Source organism: Triplophysa dalaica, chromosome 1 (genome assembly GCF_015846415.1).
Source record: "Triplophysa dalaica isolate WHDGS20190420 chromosome 1, ASM1584641v1, whole genome shotgun sequence".
NCBI classification, from domain to species: Eukaryota; Metazoa; Chordata; class Actinopteri; order Cypriniformes; family Nemacheilidae; genus Triplophysa; species Triplophysa dalaica.
Window position 1 is genome coordinate 5926888 of NC_079542.1, and position 19156 is coordinate 5946043.

General features: G+C 42.6%; 1 protein-coding gene across 3 annotated transcripts in view; it reads left to right on the forward strand.

The window, feature by feature from the left end:
* zfhx3b (zinc finger homeobox 3b) overlaps positions 1-19156 on the forward strand; it is a 142719-nt gene that overhangs the window by 11680 nt on the left and 111883 nt on the right. The window contains exon 1 of one of the 3 annotated variants that reach the window (XM_056770156.1): positions 12802-12843. The exons of the other annotated variants lie outside the window; for them this stretch is intronic. The gene's annotated coding sequence lies outside the window, so the exon portion shown is untranslated. Of the gene's footprint in view, positions 1-12801; positions 12844-19156 lie in introns of those variants that run through there. 3 annotated transcript variants of the gene reach the window in all.

The following is a 19156-nucleotide window of genomic DNA, read 5'->3' on the forward strand; positions in this document are numbered from 1 at the left end:
GAGGTGGTATATATTAAAGCTTTGGCCTCACCCACCAGCACGGAGAGCCAGACGTTCAACAAAACAATATTTCATCAGAGTTTACAAACCTGGCGGCACATTTTATTTGCTTAATTATTTTTAGGTCCTCTGCATAACATTTAATCAGAATTTATTGCAGAGTACAGCTCGTACCGCCACACGCTGTTTAGCAGAACGGCTGATCTCAGATCAGCCAGGCGTCACGACGGACAAGCTCTCGTTGATTGAAAAGTGTCCCTCTCTGGCAAGAATCGTAGTGGTTCTGGAAGCCATTAGCACTGATAGAATTATGGCAGAAGCAACTCTATGCGAGACGCAGAGGGAGAGAGCACGCGGCGATACCTCCATTTTGAGCAGACATGTTTTGAGGTAGAGGAAATGAATTTGGACAGCGTTTGAGACTAGCCAGATCCAAGAGTTTGGAGTTTTAGGTTTGACCTCTGTGAAGATAAATTAGCTGGATAAGCTTTGCTCTGGTCTGATTTCTTGCTCTTTCTTTTTGGCTCATCGCTCAGCGCTTGGTTCTACTCAAGGTAAAACAAATATGTAGTGTTGGCCTTTAAGTTATCCATATTAGCAGCATGGCATGTGTCCTTCAATGAAGAAGGCAATCCCAGAATGCATTGTGACATGCTCAGTGAAAAATATGTAGAACTTTATGGTTTCATTTGTTTTGAAAATTTTAACTTTTAGTAGTGAGCATTGCGTCCGGGGTGCACCACCCTAGTCGATTTCTAGATTGTTGTGAATGAGTCACCTATTTAGGTCTTATAAGACTGTATTGCAGCAGTGCATTGTAGGAAATGTGGGGTAACGTTTCTTGTCATGTTCTTCACTCTTAATTTCTGACATTGCGTCTTTAATTTGAGTATTGTGTTGCCTTTTCATTGTAACAAGCTTAGGACACACAGATGCATAACCAGACCCATAACTGTTTGTATGCACAGTGCATTTTTAAGGTGGACATTTGGCTGGGTTACAGTGGTTTGATCAAAGGTTGTGTGTGTATGTGTGTGCGCGTGTGTGTGTGTGTGTTTGTCTAGGCCATGAATTCTCACAGAATCCAGCTGGTCAGCACTGTCTGTTTAACAGAAGGAAACACAAGTTCCTCTAGACCTCTAGTCCAGAAAGGGTCTTTGTCTTTAGTGTCAAACAACAGTCACACACGCACTCGGCCCTTAAAGTGTTGCAAAACGTTTGTAAAATATCTTTCTTTGTTGCAAATTTTTCTTTTGCTGTGCTTTTTTGCAATTTTTTGTAACCAACTAGTGGACCCATTTTAAATGAATATGAAATGAGTTCAATTCTGCTCAATTTAACACAGGTGTAGTGTTCATATTTTGTTGACAGCCAAAAAGTTTTTCCCTTAATTATTTACAGTAAATTGATCATTATGTATGACATTTTTTGTAGATAAAGCATTGTATTGTATATCATTTTATATAAATATTTTTGTTATGTTTTGATATATGTGCTTTCTCTTCAAAATAAGAGCTTTTTGGATTGATACAATTTCATTCATACTATTATATACATAACTTTGAGTGAGTTGTCTGCGTTCTTTTTGATCAATTAAAAAAACAATACAGAGCGCACACTTTACAATAGCTGTAAACGGGTAGTTGGCAAATAAATGTGTCCTAATGATGAAGATGAATCACTCTCATGGTATTTTATATAAATAATATAAAATATGTGATAAGCAGACTCCTGAGATAGGCACAGGCTCCCCGTGACCCGAGGTAGTTCGGATAAGCGGTAGAAAATGGAATGGAATGGAATGTGATAAGCAGGTTAGATAGGACAACTATAAGGTATATTTATGAAGTACTCGTATGCAATTTTAATAAATTTCTACAGTATTTTTCTCCGTCACCGTTTTCTCTCTCTTTCTCTTTCCCTCTCTAGTGCCCTCTCTCTGAGTCTGTGGTGTATTCAAACTCTTGTCAGAGTTGAGAAAGGCATTCAGGGCCCTTAATCCCAATTCCCTCTATCAGGAATGCAAATGTGTGTGTGTAATTGTGTGACCTGGCTGGCAGAGCCTGGTAACATCTGCATGAGTAGTCTCTCTCTCTCTCTCTCTCTCTCGCTCTCTCTCTCTCTCTCTCTCTCTCTCTCTCGCTCTCTCTCTCTCTCTCTCTCTCTCTCTCTCTCTCTCTCCCTCTCGCTCACTTTGTATGTGTAAAGATCATTGTTTCTCTTCACGGCACGGTTAACCCTGTGCTGTATGGCCAAGCTCCTAGCCCAGCCCCTTCTGGGGCCATGTCTTCACACTACGTCTGTCCATCTGGACACTAGACATAACACACTGTTTACTTTCCCTCAGCAGTGTGTGTATGTGACTTTGTGTTGGGGGGATGGCCCGGCCGAGACCTTCTGTCAGGGCTGAATTGCTACTCATCTGACTGGTAGCAGCTTGAGACACACTTGGAGGGTGTCCCTCGTGTTTTACCCTGAAATCTACTGCGCTTGAGAGTCTATGTGAAGCTTGTCCGGGCTGTGTGAGCCAATAAAATCGAGTTATTAGATTTTCACCTGCCCCTCTCTGACAGGTATTGGAGGATAGAGAAAGGATTGTTTGGATGGTGTCTGTTTGCAGAATGATGCATTAATGGTAAAGCGCAACTGACAAAGCGAATCTGCGTCAAAGCCAAGATGAGCTGATTGAATTACAGTTTCAGAGACCCAAATTCTGGCCACATTCCTGAATCGAGTCGCAAGCTGCAGCGCTGGCGTGTACAAACACATACACACAGGCTTGCTATATTAGGGCCTGCATTAGGGACACACAATACAGGGTCTTTACGGTCATGGGAAACTTTGAAAATAGCCGGGGATTTCTATCATGAATATAAATGTTTTGTGTGGTAGATATTGCTCTTTGTGAGAGCAATCTTGATATTCATTTTTTTTTTTTATGAATGTCAGGGAAAGTCATGGGAACCTTGAAGATGTTATTGGTCATATCTGTATCTCCAAATATTAGCTGTTGAATAATTTACGTTGGTCTGATTAGGATCACGTAAGATCCGTCTACATATCTATATACCTGCGAGACATGTTTCTGAGATGAACGGCGTGTTTTTAGACACATGTTGAAGTAAGCACACGCTCGCACATGGCCACACACCCCCTGGCATCGAACGGCTGGGTGACAGCAGGAGAGTGGGCGTGCGTTCATGTCCGTGTGTGTCACACACTCGCTTTCCAAACAGCGTTTATGTTGGAACAGCGGTGCGGGCCATTGTTATCAAAGGCGCGATTAATCATTACATTTGTGCAAAGCAGGGGCGCTGTTGCCATGGGGACCCAAATGATCTGCACTGCTTTGCATATCAACAGAAAAGTTTACAATCGTGGCAGAGCAAGGGCGGGGCCCCAACCGAAACCTGCAGTGTCCCCCCTCTCGCATGCTTTCTCATTCACTCCGGGTGGATAGACAAAAAGCTCTTCGACAAAGCCCTCCGCAGCTGATCAAGGTGTTCTCTAATGAGCGAGCCCTTAAAACGGGGAAAAAGAACAGGTTAAACACCTAGAAAGTAACATTTATGGTGCTTTTAAAAAAAAGTTGAATGTGGCCACTGAGAAACATGGTTTTCATGATGCAATCTGAGACTTTTTTAAATAAGCAAATGTAGTTCGGGTACATGACAAAAATCGCATTTAATTTGAGTAGAGCTGGGCAGTCAGGTACAGTTTCACACGAAGTGTCAGTTTTATGTCATTTGACCTTGTCGAGACAAAGTAGTCTGCAGTTCGGTGTTTGAAACAGAGATGGCGATAAAGAGTACTTACAGCTACAATCCATAACTTTTGACTTAGAAAATTCTATTAGTTAAATACCAAAAGTGGCACTTTATAAACTTTACTACGTAAAAAATGTGAGTTAACCATGTTTCTCTTGAAGACCACCTCTGATCAGTCACGTCTGCATCATACAATACTTAAGTAATCTGAGAGAAAGTTGGGGATCTTGGCTTGTTTTTTATACGTTTGAGGGTTAAACAGGGTCTGTTGTTGTTTGCGGTTAGCAGAGAGCTCTGGAATGCTCTCCGTAATGCGTTAAGATCTCAAGCCATGACCTGCCCAAGCTAAAGAGCTTCCACTGACCCTCAACGCACAGGACAGTATAGAATAGTTCTGTTACGTCGTTCGTGCCGAGCGCATTGTTTTCAGTCAAAACATAACGTGACCACATTCAAACGACCCGTCTTATTTCGTTGTCATTGGTCACATTTGCACTGTTTATTTTGTCCTTTCAGGCAAGTTCTTGTAGCTGGTTTTGCTGGAATGGTCTCTTGGCTGCCAAGAGGGGTTTGTATATGTAAATATCATTTGGACAAGCAGCGAGAAACAAATTTGGCTAATTATAACCGCTCTGAGAAACATGACGATTGGAAAATAAGCCCAACTCTTTTTAGAAACTACAAGGACTTCCTCCAAAGACGGATTTGGACCACGACTGTGGGATTGTCGCGCATAGTCTTTTAAAAGGCATTTTGTGGAAGTGTATTTTCAGAGCATGGCCTCGGATAGATCGTTCATTGTTCTTTTTAACGCACACACTCATGACTTGAATATTCTGCAAACCAGATTTTGTCCATTCTTTACATTTCATGGGACTCATGTGACAACTGATTACATGTTTCCAGTGTGTTTAACAGCCGGTTAGACACATTTCACAGCAGTAGGTGTCAATGGATGTTGCGTGTTTGTTCATCTATAAGGTGTGCGTCGCAAACATGCGAGTACTTCAAAGCGATAGGACACTAGAACAGCCTGTGAGTTTTTTTTTAATGCACGCGGTTCTAGAGGAAGTTTTTCTTCTGTAATTACATGCAGTCCTGACACGTGTTTATGGTAGACTTTGCCAGAGCGAGACTCTGCCCTTGACAAAATAGCACTTAAAATTCTTCCCCAAATCATTTATCAGCACTTTATTCTTCTATTTCCGGTCACTCGCTGTCAGAAAAGTTTGGTGAAAGAACGTACGGTGTGTGTGTGTGCATATTTTTATGGGCGGTCTTCCGTTCCCTGTCCTGTGTATGTAGTTAGAAATGTACACACCAGACAGCGCATACAGGGAAGCAGAGGATAAATGTCGTATGTGGCGTCTGTTTAATACAACCCGGCATGTGTTTCCTTTCATTTATTTAATTTGGTCTTGAAATAGACAAAGGAAGGAAGAAAAAGGACAGGGTGGAAAAAGATTCATTGAAACAAGTCCAAGTATGTTTGGAATGGAGTACTATTCCACTTCTGCTATATACTGCAGTGTGTATATTGTGCTTAGTATGCAAATTTCTGTGTCCATTAAATACCCAGATGACCTTCCACATTAGCTGAAATGTTCAATATGCGACTAGAACATGCTGCGTGGGATGCTATCCCACAATGCAACTTGAATTTCCATTTTTAGTGTCTCCTATAAACAGGACTCTATATAAACTAGTCATTTTTTTACTCTTTAGGGAAAGTAACAAACTTTGTTGTTTCCAAAGTTAAAAGAACTTTAATAATGGCCTAGGTGGTGACAGTGTAGTGAGGTTATGTGACTATATAAAATATAGCATACTGTTAAAATGCTGTTAGTTGCATACGGTTTAAATAAATGTACATTTGAATAGTTCATACTGCACAGTTTATGACAGTTCTCTATTCCAAACGCATCGAATATGTCTTGTTGATGTATTAAATGTGAGTCTTTACTCAATGTGGGTGTAGTGTTGTGGTCTCTATCATCTGTGTAGGAGAAGCTCTTGGATGTGTAGTGGACTGCCAGAGCACCGCACAGTGATATTGAGGTCAGCTGTCCAGAGTGATCTCATGTTAAGGAATCGGCGAGTCAGCAGGGTCATAGCAGAAATGCTATGACGACACTTTCTCCACGCCGATAAGGACTTGTCCTCTTTCCGCTCTTCTCCTGGGAAACAAGGAGAGGGCGATATCTGCACCCTGTTCACCATGAGAAGACCGACTGCAGAAATATCAAAGAGCTCAGAGAATTTGTTAGTTCAGGGGTTGCTCTTTTATTGCTCAAGAGTTTGAGTTTTCAGTTGTTTTAAAGGGACAGTTCACCAAGAAATACTGATTTTTTCATCATTAACAAGCCCTCAAATTGTTCCAAATCTGAACAAATGTGTTAGTACTAAAGAAAGATATTCGGAAGAAGGCTTGTATCCAGACAGTTCTTGTTCACCATTCCATAGTAGTAGTCATTACAATGGTAAATAACAATGGTAGTCAAAAGTGCCCCAAAACTGTTTGCTTTCATACATTCTTCAAAATATCTTCTTTTGTGTTCAAGAGAACAAAGGCAATTTATAAAGCTATTTTTCCTGCTATGGTAGTCAATGGTGGCCAAGAACTGTTTGGTTACAAGCATTCTAAAATCTCTTTCTCTGTGTTCATCATGAAGCAATTTATACAGATTTCTAACAACTTGAGGGTGAACAAATGAAGGCAGATTTTTGGCTGAACTGATCCTCTCATTTAGTATCAGGTGTCACTTTTTTATATGCAATAAGGGTATACATTCATAAAATTAATGTGGATACTGTTTTCCACATAATTTTGACTTTTAGAAAAAGAAATCTGTGAAATCTGTCCGGCAAAATCAGAGCCAGATCTCTCCTGAAACTGAAGACACATGAGATGAGCACATATGAGTTGTTTTTTCTCTTTCACATGTCTGTCTTTTACTTCCCTCCTCAGTCACACACAGTCTGTGAAGTTCTTGACAAATAGCTTAAAATAGCCGTCAGGACGTTTCCTGGATGTCACAATGGTGCCAACTGCCTGAACAATCCCTGCCTCTGTTAAAATCGCTGCCCCGAGTCCGAGCCATGTGGGCAACGGCGGCGCGAACAGTTTCCTCTCGTAGAGTTCTGCTTGGAAAGCGCAGGAGTGTAAACAGATAATGGCTCTCTTGCAGGAGAAAACCGGAAGTAGGAGGGATCAGGTCAGAGCGTGCGTGTTTTTCTCAGCTCATGAAAACATGTGACTAGCATTGTGTAATCTTGAAGTCTTAATTTGGCCTTTGCATGCTCGGATTGGTAACAGAAGTGCTGCGCGAATCGCAGCACATCCCCGTCCCGCTGTTAGGAGAGATAGTCCTCGCTTTTTGTGATTCCAAGGGTGTGTTGATGTAAGATGATCAGCTCTGTTGGGGGCAACTTCGCCTCGCCTGCAGTTTAAACTTTCCCATCGTTTCACTTTTCAATGCAAAAAAATCCCACATATTCTACCACACACACACACACACACAGACGTGCAAACATGCGTCTATAATTTATGGCTGCTGGGTCCTTGATCAATTGATAGCGCCGAATCCTTTGGTAAATAGAGTTTCAGACATATTGCCAATAGACTTGGGCTATTGATTGGAGTGTAAATTAAAAACTTAATCAGGTCTCTGAGATAAGATTTATCTCCGCCCCTAGCAAATTACAAGGCGGACTAGGAGTCAAGCAGGGCGGACAGCAGTGCCCTAGGAGAGTGTGCCAGTCCTTAGTATACGTAAAACAACTCTTTTCAACCTCATTGTGGTCTAAACTCGCTTAGAAAACCACTGCATGCTCTCTCTCCCAGATCGTAGTGCGCTTGGGGTATTTGACGTAGTGGAATACATTGTCAGAGTCTTGAGAAATCTGAATTGGGAGTAAAAAGATTGCTTGTATTTCTGTAATGACTCGGATTGTTTTGTAATCCTTTTCTCTTCTTTTTAAACCACCCTTGCCTTTTGATGAAATATGTAAATCGATAAACTATTGCCTTGTTTCCTCAGTCGCCCCAATCTGTCCCATTGGTCATTTTCACAATAGCATTTTCGTGTCCATTTTTGCAGCATATCATTGTATACATATTCAACACGGGCCATATTTTATACGTATTAAGACAATCCCTTTGAATTGCACATTGATTAGATTATGGATTTTTACGGTAATTGCCAAGCAGAGGTTTTTCCTCTCTTTCTCATCTACGTTATTAATATTCCAATGCGAGAATGCATAGGAACGGCACCATCCTATGTGATGCTCCCGTATCTTTGCATAGGAATGAAATGCCAATAGAATAACTACCGATTTTGGAGGGTAATAGGCGTTTACCATTTTCTGTTAAGCTTCGGTGGCATTGTGCTCTTCGGATATCTTCCTTTGTCTGTAATTAAAACCAACGTTTAGTCTGTGATTAGAGGATGTACGAGACTCCTCGGTGGGATTATAAGGTTCTCATTATCTTTCCGTTCTGCTGCTCATTTTCAGAGCAGATAGGAAAAAGGAGGAAATGGAGAAAGATGCTGAATCGCTACATCGGAAGACTTAATCTATAGGTGACGTTGATCCAAAGATCATGTTTGATCTTCTGTTTGCATTTCTACAGTGGTTACTGATGCTTTGGTGCTGGCGGATTTGTATGCATCATGTGCTGGTGTTCCTTAGTAGGTTCATTTGATACATCGGTTGCGACGATGGAAGTAGCCTCACCGGAAGGCCTCGCTAGCTCCTGTCCTCCCAGGTGAAGAGGGCATTGAAGGTGTAAGTAATAGCCTCTCCTGCCAGATAAGCCATGGAAAGACCGGTTTAGTCAGAAAAAGTGTAGGGGGGATTTAGCCTGATAAAACCACTGTTTCTCTCCGTAATACCCAACAGCTAAAATCAATAGGTGGGATAATACTGCCGTTTTCCGTCCAGTCACTTTTATCTTCCGCCATGCTCTGCCAGCATGGACTTCATCAGAATTAACGTGTTTGGAGACAGCCTAACTGGAAGGGACTGATAGCCTTAATCTGTTATTTTTCTGAATTACTGATGTTTCGGTAATTATTTCACTTCTTTTAGAGGTCATGTGTATCAAGCGAGATTTTTTAGGAGCGCCAGCCTGTGCCCTGAGGGTAACGCGTGTAGATTTGAGTTTGGCACTGGTGAACTGGGTGTTTCTCCCTGGGGATAATAAACAAAGGTGTGTGTGTGTAAATCTGTGCTAGGGAAGTTCCTGTCATCACCTCGATTTTTCTGGAAGTGCATGTCTGTGTTACTCCGTCAATGATCATCAGGATGAAAAAACATTCCGCTCGGCCCGTTGCTCTTCGTCATGGTTGTCACATCCAGTTGAAGAAAGGCACATTTGTAAGCTCAGAATTTTTGTTTGACCACAGGAGCCTCTGGGTTATTAAAACATTTTAAATTGCAATTCATTTAAAAAAGAAACTACTGGTGTGGCCTTGCGGTGGGGTGGGCATGCGTGCATGTTAAGCCTTTGTGCTTATGTAGGCAATGCAAGTTCATTTTAGTGTAATTTCCTGAATACATTTTCCGCTTCTCCACAATATTTCCTATGCTTAGTCTTCTGTACCTACCCTAACGGCCAAATATTTCGATTTTATCTTAGGATTGTTGTAAAACAATTTCCTACAGAAAATTTTAAAGACCCGTTAACAGCAAGAACAAAAACTATGTTAGCATCCACACCAACGGACGTTAATATTGTTCATTTCAAGCTTTTTCTAGCCCTTAAAAGGGACAGTTTACCCAAAAATGAAAATTTCGTCTTCTCAAGTTTTTCAAGAAAAAATGAAAATGGTTGTCAAAAGTGAACAGTTTGCTTTCCTACATTCTTCAAAATATCTTCTTTGGTGTTCAACAGAACAAAGTAATTTCTCAAGCAAAAATGTACCTAGTTCTACTATGGTAGTCAATGGTGGCCAAGAACTGTTCTGTTACAAGCATTCTTCCAAATATCTTTCTCTGTGTTCATCAGAACAAAGAAATGTGTACAGATTTGGAACAACTTGAGGGTCAGTAAACAAAGACATCGTTTCCATTTTTGGGTGAACTGTTCCTTTAAATTCTGAAAGTGATGTCAATGATGTTTTTCTGTATCATTTTTTGTTATAATGTAAATGCTGCTATTCACTTACATTTAAAAAGATTTTATTAAAAACGAATGTCTCTATAAATATCTTTCTCGGTCTAAGCAGTCGGGTCCACCTTTCACAGTCATCATAGCATGTAGTTGTAAAATATTGCCCCAGGGGCCGAGAGGTTACCCCGTGACACCTTCACCCAAAGCGCAGTGTATTAAAAAGCAGCGGGTCCCCGGATCTCAGTATATCACAGAATGAGAGTCTGCGATAAGGCCTGCCTGTCTGCACGTGGATCAATGAAGGTTACTGACATCATATCACAAAGTGATAGCTCGTGCTTTACCTCTGGCTATTTATCAGCCTACCATCTCATGAAAGAGTGTATTTGAGTGGCTGTATTCATGGTTGAGGAACAATTTTCCATCAACAATTTTCTTTTCTGTAGCCTTGTTCCGCTCATACCCGAGTGAAATGACTGACAAAGAAAGAGACAAACATCTGCATTATCAGACTCCATTGCTTTGTCAACTTTTCTGTGCGAGACCGAGCGTGTTTGTGTGTGTACGGGCGCTTGTACACTCAGGTAGCGTATGCGTTCCATTTATCAGCTGCCCGGGGCACATTGTAGAGGATTTCCCCCAATGGGTTAGTGTGTAACTGCTCTGTCAATACCTGCTTGTCAAGGCAGTGGAGAGCAGAGGGAAAAGACCCCTCACTCTCTGAACCGAAGCCACTTATTGAGCAGCCAATAGCTATTTACCTCCTGACAGGAAGGGGGAGAGAAGGCCCCAGCTGAGGTAGTCAGACTTTGGCTCTCTCTCTCTTTCTGTCATTTGCTTTCCTGTCTTGTTTAGTGTGGTTTTAACTGAACTTGTGATCTACAGTTACAATCTGGCTGCTGTGTGTATTTGTCTGTATGATCGCTGATCAATAGCTGTGTAGGAAGAGATTAGCAGCACACCGGAGGTCATTGACCCTCCCAATCTACCGAGACTTTCACGCTACTGCTCCTCTAATGTAACGGTTCCTCTGTTATCACCAGGCCCGCGGACCGGATTCGGGCGAAATCGGCGGAATGCGTTTATGTATGGTTACACGTGCCAAGTGGAGCTGTGAGTACCCGTATCTGAAAACGCACTCAAATGACCCACAATGTTGAGTAAATGCACATGCACGGGGGGCTGTGATGGGTAGATGACACTTGAAATGTGTGTGAGATATGTGGACCGAGGGCTTTTTGTTGTGTGTGTCTAAGAAATGCAGATTCTCATAGAATAGAAAATCCCTAAAGGGTTCTCCATTTAATCTTATTCCTTTGTGTTTAAAAAGAAATCTCAACAAGGTCTCCAACTGTGCCTGTATTCTAATATTCATATTAGCTCGGCTGACTGAACCCAAACATTTATCTTTATACAATTTATACCGTCTAACATCGGAGATTTCAGTGAAACGTAACTAAAGACCCCCGAGCTTTAAAAGCACATCGTCTGAGCAGCACAAAAGTGTGTTGGGTGGCGTTCTGGGAGCACGTGGTGTGAGGCCTTGCTTCTGCTTCGTCTTGTTTCCTCTGTTGACAGAACATCTGGATCAGGGTGAGCTCCCAGCAGTACCAAGTTGCTTCATACACACTTAAAGGCTCCTTTAATGGGAGGTACGGAGGTGACCCAGCCCAGGCCGACTTTCATCTAGCAGTCACACCCTGCCTGTAACCCTGCCTCGACCCCCACCCCCGTCCACAAACACCTCCATTCCTACCCCATCGCCCGCGCTCCGGCATGAATGCCTGTTTTGATGGATATTTCATTTAAGCAGATCTACTTTGATTCAACAAACAAAAGGAGCTTTCTGTGTGATCTGCATTTTTTTCCCTCCTCTTTCCGTCCGCTTTTGTTTTCTTTAAACTTCTCACTCCACTGAAAGTCTTCGCCTACTCACTCGCTCTCTCTCCCTCTCTCTCGCTTTCGCATTGTGGGTTGAGCTGAGTGTTGTGTTCCATGCTGGGATGTTGGTGGCCTGTTGGGACACGTTTGGTATACCTGAATCACAGAGCAAATGTTTAACTCATGCAGGTTGACAAAGAACACACGTCTGGCAGAATTGGAGCCTTAGAGGTAATGATCCACAAATTACAGCTGGCATGTTATGCGTTTGTTTATCATAATATGTATAGATAAGTTGATTTATGATAAGAGTGTAGCGCTATAACACCCCCCCCATAATTTAGTCCAGGTAGAATAAGAGAAACGTGTGAGTTGCATTGAAATCTCTGACTTGTGATTGCAGATGTTTGCGTGTTGACAATTTGAGACATCATTTGTAAATCCAGTGGAGATGTGAAATCGCCATAGAGAAAACATCTGGGAACCAGGACACTTGAGCAAAAGTTAACACTTGCTCTCCATTTCGTCTCGTTGCTGTCTAGGAGAAACAGTCGAGCTATTGAAGATCATTTTTCTGTCCTCTGGGAGAAGTAAAAATCTGGACATTAAAGCAAGCACCCATATTTACATATGCATGCACGCATACTTTTCTTAAAACAAGCAAAAACCTGATGTTCTCTTAAACATACCACACACGACTCTCCCTCGCTGACCCCGGACGCCTTCCCGTTGCCAAATTGGAAATGTATTTCTTGTTTATTAAGTTGAAATGAGACGTTAATTCCGCATAAAAAAGCGTAGAGTCATGCAAGAGCAGCATCTGAAGATGTCCCGCTGCTAAAGGACAGCTGTCCAAACACGGAGAGGGGTGGACAAGGACTAGAAAAAACACATTATATAAACATTTGACAACAGTTGCTCTGTAATCTGGTATTACTTCCACGAGGAAAGGAGAGGCCCGTGGCCCTGGGTCGGGCCGAGCCAGGGGACGCCACTATGGTGGGGTTGAAGCCCGGTGCGTTGGAGAGGTCAGCGGCGGATGAGAGGCAGAGGGAGGATTCATGGAAAGCTAATCAGGTTTGATGTGAATGTGAACTCGAGCAGGTTTGTCGTTTCCTCGCTGGGTGTGTTTTGAGGTGACTTCGGGATGGGGTGTGAGAGGTGGGCACCTTGTTTGTGTCTTTATGCTAATTCGGAACTTATGCACTTGTTTCTTGGACACGTGTCGAAAAATGTTGAGCGAATGTATTTGGTATAACAGCTTTTCTGTTTTTTCAGTGTTCCAAACCAGAGTTAGCGGTGCGGAGCGTTTTCGCCTTAAGCAAGCATCAGGTTTTTGTTGGCAAACAGCTGAATGAAATGAATTGCATAAAAAAGCAACATTTCTGATGATCTTGTCTGCTCAAAGTAAAACAGCACTCTTACTTCTGCGGTATATTGTGATGTAATGTAACCACATCTGTCTATTTTTACAGAAACATTCCACGTCTTGTTTCTCCTCATCCCTGGACTATCTGTGTGTGTGTGTGTGTGTGTGTGTATGTATGTGGAAAGTGAGAGCAATATGTTCGTGTGCTTGGGGGGGTTTCCATCATAAAGCAAATTTGGAACAGAGGAAGGTTTGTGTCCTTGGCCCTGGTGGTGGGTGGCATCCCAGCATTCCCATGTACGTTGCAATTATCTGTCGGACTGTGAAGGAAAGAAATGGGTGTCTTGCTCTGAAACACAGCTTTAGACCAATAGGCTTTAGTTCATACGGCATGATGTATAGCACACTTGAGCTGTGGTGCTTGGTTGGAAAGTTCACCGTATGATCAAAAATATTAGGTAATTTACTCACCTTCATGACGTTGTTCCTGTCTGACTTACTACTTTGGCACCATTCATTGTTTACATAAGATTTAGACAAGCCAGTTCTAGGGGTAAACAAGTGACGTCATGAGGTGCCATGGCAGTCAGGTTCAAATCTTGGCTCGTCTTTTCTTCCAAACTGAGAGAAAGTCGTACTGGTTTGGGTCAGGCGAGTGAGTAAATGTTGCCAGGCTTCATTTTTGGGTGAACTATTTCTTAAGGTTATCTCAAATGACATGGATTACGCCAAATAATGATGATTAGGAAATGATGTAATAATAGCAATGGCCTGGAGGAAAGTAGAAGTGCTGAGTTGCACGGGGATAAAAGAGTAAAAAGTGAGTCAGCAGCATGTTTGCTTTTAATCACAGACACGCAAACATACAAGTACTTCTCGTGCCCTGGCTGTCATGTCTTTAATATTGTTTTGAAGCTGTTCAGGTGTGGCCCACTTTGGCAGCAAAACCCAGTACTCTGGGCAATAGGAGACTAGTAGGCGGGACGCCAGTTGAACTCGGCAAGCTTTTAACTTTAACTATTCCCTCTTTTTCCTTTTAGGATTGACCTTTAAACAAGACTTGGAACACAACGGCTGTTACTGACTTCAAATAGAGCTTAAAAAAGAGAGGAAAGAAAGTGTCTATTAAAACATACTTTTAAGGCCTCTATATGCTCCTGCGACACTGTGGGCATGTAAGTGACTAAAGAGAGAGGGCGAGATGCTCAAACAAAGCCACTCTTCTCTTCCAATTGGCTTCAGTCTTTGTGAGGATGTGATATTTCCACAGTTTAAAGAGTAGGGGGTCATGTCTGGAAACACTCTCCAACCCTTGTATCTACCGTGGGTTGGTTGCTCTGAAATGCTGTGTGATTGAAGGTATAAGAGTCTGAAGTCTCCTAAATGGTCTCGCTCAAAACAAATAGATAGTTGCATGCTTTTTCAGTCAGCTCTGATGCATCCAAGGGAAATTTGGTCTTGAAACGGAGCTGTTGGAAAACGTTGAGATGAGTGCAGCCGTGCATAGCAATCTGACCACTCAGCACTGATTCATTAGTGACTCACGTGCTTCATGGCAGTATTCCTGTCTGCTTTTTAAAATAAAGCTCATCATTTCTCAACCTCGTCTCGCTGAAGCCTGCATAATAGATGAGTTTATTAATTCGCTCACCACTCTTTTTACTCAATTATTTCTCTGTTTTAGTCTACTGGGGATTCTCAGCTCAGGGACAGACTTCTTTATCTCCACTAGGTCTCTGTTGACCGTCCATTGAGACATCTTGGTACTGGCAGATTTCAATAGATGGAATTGTAACAATATTGAGGCTAGTTTAGGGCTAGTAAAGGAGAGAATGATCTCATGTGCCCCAAACACATCTGCTGACGCAGTTTCTCAAGAGTTTAATTTAAGGGATTAGTTTAGAAATAAATAAAAATGACTCGCTCTCATACTTCCCAGGTGAATGTGACTTTCTGTTTTCAAGTTAAAGGCCTTTACATTTTCTATAATTTTTATCAAACACAAAAATATTTAGCACGTTGTTTTGCTAAAATAAACGTTCATGCTCATTTGGATTTCTTATGAATTTAGATGCACTTGGTATTTAACATTTTGGCCCATAAATGTATACTGATTATTTTATTAAAAAAATCTCATAATTTATGCAGATGCATAAATGAAGTCAAATACATCTGGCATAGCGTGGTAGTGAAAAAAATATTTTTAATAAAAAATTTGATGGAACTACACCTTTAATCCTTAATATACTTTTCTCACCGTTCCTCATTGAGAGGGAGCTATCAAGGTCTCTTTGTCACTAGAGCGCGATTGTATTGTTTACCTGGTTGATTAGACTGTGTATGTGTACGTGTACGTGTGTATAGTTTGGGATTTGATTATTAGCGTTGAGATGTTTTTGTTTGCCCGGCAGTACAACAGTAATTAGAAGCTATAGGGACTGTTTGTGTGGCTTTTTATTTGCAGGCTGTCGGGGTTAAGCTGTCATTATGAAAATGGCCATCCTTCCCCTGCCGATACCTTTCTTCAGCTTTTGTGTGGAGAGCTGTGCTTTAATTACAGGTCTGCGAGTGATGTCACTGCCGTGGCGTCTCCTGCCATTCACCCGGCACCTCCCCATTCCCCCCATACACGTGCACACACACACCTGCCCAGCTGCCCCTCGTACCTACCCACGTCTCACCCCTGAGCTCCCAGCCACACCACTGCCCGGATCAGAATTACTCCCACCAACCCCGCCCCACGGTTGTTTAGAGACGGCTGGAGATCACATTTGATTATTTGTTCTGCGAAGGCGGTTATTTAACTTTCCTGCTCAAGCAGCAGATAAGGAGTTGTACAGCTGTTTTAACAAGAATAACTTGTGCCAAAAGGGAACAGGAAAAAAGCAGGTTTGCACACGTGTGTAGTATTTATACCGACACATGTTTTCAAAGTGCAGAAAGGTGCTATGACAATTTCTATTTCTCATTGTGGGTAGTGAGGACAGATGCACTTGTTAGTAAAGGAATGTTGGGACGGTTGAGTATTGCAATAAAAATAGAGTATCTTAAGAACAGATCAGTGTGACTTCTTCAAGAATGTTACATATTTTAGACCCAAAAACAGCCTGGAGTCTAGAGTTCTTATCATATCTTTTAGGTGACCCTGTAGGTTAATAAAAAGGATCCATCATGACAGATTCCGCTTTCTTTTTTGTGTGCGTAGAGAGAGAGAGAGAGAGAGAGAGAGAGAGAGGGCAGAGAATGGTTGGTAATGTTATCTTGTTCACAGTTACAAGAATCCAGCTCTGTGAATTCTATGGAGTTTCAAGTTTCTAATATGTATATAAAGTTTCTCTTGCACAATAGAGCTTTTGTGCTGTGCAAAATGACCCCCCTTTCCTGTCTCCCGTCGTAAAAAAAATGCATTCATACGCGAGGAGAGCTGCGAACGGCGACTCAAATTTCTAGTATCTTTATGTTGTGTCGTCACGGAGCTCCTGCGGGCTGAACCGTGCATCTCGTTCACAGGCTTTGGCACACTGCCGGCAATGCCAGCGCTGCTTCCAGACACGGATTAGAGAGAAAATCTGGAAAACAACAGCCTTCTGACCAAAAAAAAGGAAGGACAGGTAACCCAAGTCAAAGTATAAAGACACAAAGACAGACAGAGAGAGAGAGAGAGAGGGAGAGAGAAGGCAGACAATAATTACAGAGCGTTTTTGTTTTCACGGCCACTTTTAGCTGGCTACTTAAGTGCCTGATCCCAAATATATTTCTTGTAATTACAGTAGTGGGCCCCATTAGGGCAGAGGTCTTTAGGGGGATTATGCTCTGTGTGTGTTTGGTTAGAGGAAAGAAATGGCACAGTTGTGTACCGTATTCTTGTCTTTGATTGGCTGAGGAAGGCTTGGGTCCTTGGCAGAGTCATGTCCCTGGTTTCCCTTCATGTGAGAAACACACTGCTTCCTGCTTTTCTAGTCTGTCATTGCTGCAGCAAGCGCTGCTTGAATAATCTATTCTCAGAGCACACAGCTGAAACATGTAACCCAATTCACATCTGCCTCTCTCGTGCTTGCTTTCCCTATGTGCTGATGCGAGGAGATTTATGGTGATTATGACAGCCTGTCTTTGCGATGACTGCCTGGTGTGGCGTGTGTCATGTCGAGTTGACGGAGACTTTGTGGTCGGAGTGTCCATAGAGGCAAGGCGGTTCCCACACAGTAAGAACGCCACCAGCGCCGGGTGTCATCATGCTGAAGGAGAGGCCGAACCCATTTTACCTGGGGAAATTCCAAGCCATGGCACGTAGCCAGGCATTTCAATCATTTTAGCTGTTGTAGATTAGCATGGTGACATGGAAACAAAAGCTTATCCTTAGCGGGACACACAGACTTTTGATTAGAACTGAGAATTTTACTTCAAAAAGGTGAAGGCGATCAAAGGCGTAGTTGCATCTTGTGTTGTATGTGTGGGTAGGTGCATCCAGGACGACTTGAGTGCAAAAGAGGGAGATCTGCGTCTTTAAGCTGTTAGCTTTCCTAATAGATTCTTAAGCACTGGCTTTAGTGCATGTTAAACCAGGATTACCCAATCAATTATGGCCAGTACAAACAAGGATTACTTAAAACACTACATTTTTCATGTACAGAGGGTAAATGCAGGGCAAATAAAGGGAGCAGCACAGTGGGTGATAAGACGAGAAGCTCATCGAGGGTCGCTGGGACCTAGAGTGGAAGAGTTGTAGGGTATGGTTTATTGGCCCTGATGCATCTTGGGGGCAAGGTCAGTGATGTGCCAGGGATAGGACATGACAAATGGGTTTCCATTTTCCTTCTGGGTTTTGTTGTTTTGTTGTTCCACACCATCCACAGGTTGTTTTACTGTGGGTACTTTTAGATCTCCCTGTGAGATTTTATTTGCACAGGTTGGGTTTTTCTTATAAAGAACAAAGTAGGGGAAAGGTAAAGTAGTGTCTTTTATATGGATGTCATTGCTTTGTCTGCCTAATGCATAGGAGGCCATGTGTGAGGTGTTATGCAAGACAGGTTACATTCGTTTTGTTTGCTTTGAAGATAGAACAATATCCCAAATGAATCGCTTATTTCTTCAGCTGACGATTGCGTGTAAGTGACTGTGTTCTGCCCGTGACCTTCCTGAAACTCGATCTGGAGGGTGTAGCATAGGGTGTACGTGCTGATACATCCCCATCTCTTCAAATATACAGAGAGGGCATAACAGCGTGTCTGTTTACTTTTTTGCAATCTCAATTAGCAGCCGGAGTCCCGCTGCACAATGTGAAGCAAGCATAGACACATTCTTGCCAAACTAGCTCTGTGTGTACAAGTGCGATTTTGTGCGAGTGTGTATGTGTTTAATTGAGCTCACCTCTCGGTGAACTGGTACATACTCGGCGCATGTTGTAAGCGCACAATGGTTAGAGCTTGCCCTCACTCTCCCGCCTGTTCTCTATCCATCATTCTCTCGCTTTTCTCTGACTCACATTTCCGTAGCACCTTGGCCGCCTGTTGTGTCGTTCGGTGAGTTTCTTTGATGGAGTGTTTCACGCCGGCCTGCGGTGGCCGATTCCTCCCTTTGAGAAGCTACGCGAGGCCTTTGAAATGAGCTTGTATGTCATCTTAACCTCTGAGCGAGGGGTCAGACCCTGTTGAAGAGAGCGCTCAAGGCGACAGTAAGCAGAAGAATCTCGTAGGATGTCTTTTAGGATGCGCATTCCTCAGCCATCGTGGTCTCCTGCCATCTCGGTTTTGTTGGCGAGTGAATGGTGACTGTAAACCTTTGCCATCCTTCTTTCTGGCAGGGTGACCGTTGTAGGAAATAAGAGTGGCTTAATCAGGGCTTATAAGAATGTGTTAGTGATGGGGGGATGTTGAAAGGGCTCGAGTCCTCTGTGGAGACACAAATAGACAGAAGACATGCCGGGTATTAAGTTACCATGGCTGCCCCAGGCTTGAGCAAACTAGTAGTGGCCTACTTGCATATAAAAAATAGTTCTGTTTTTTGTTAGTCGCAACATTTGTC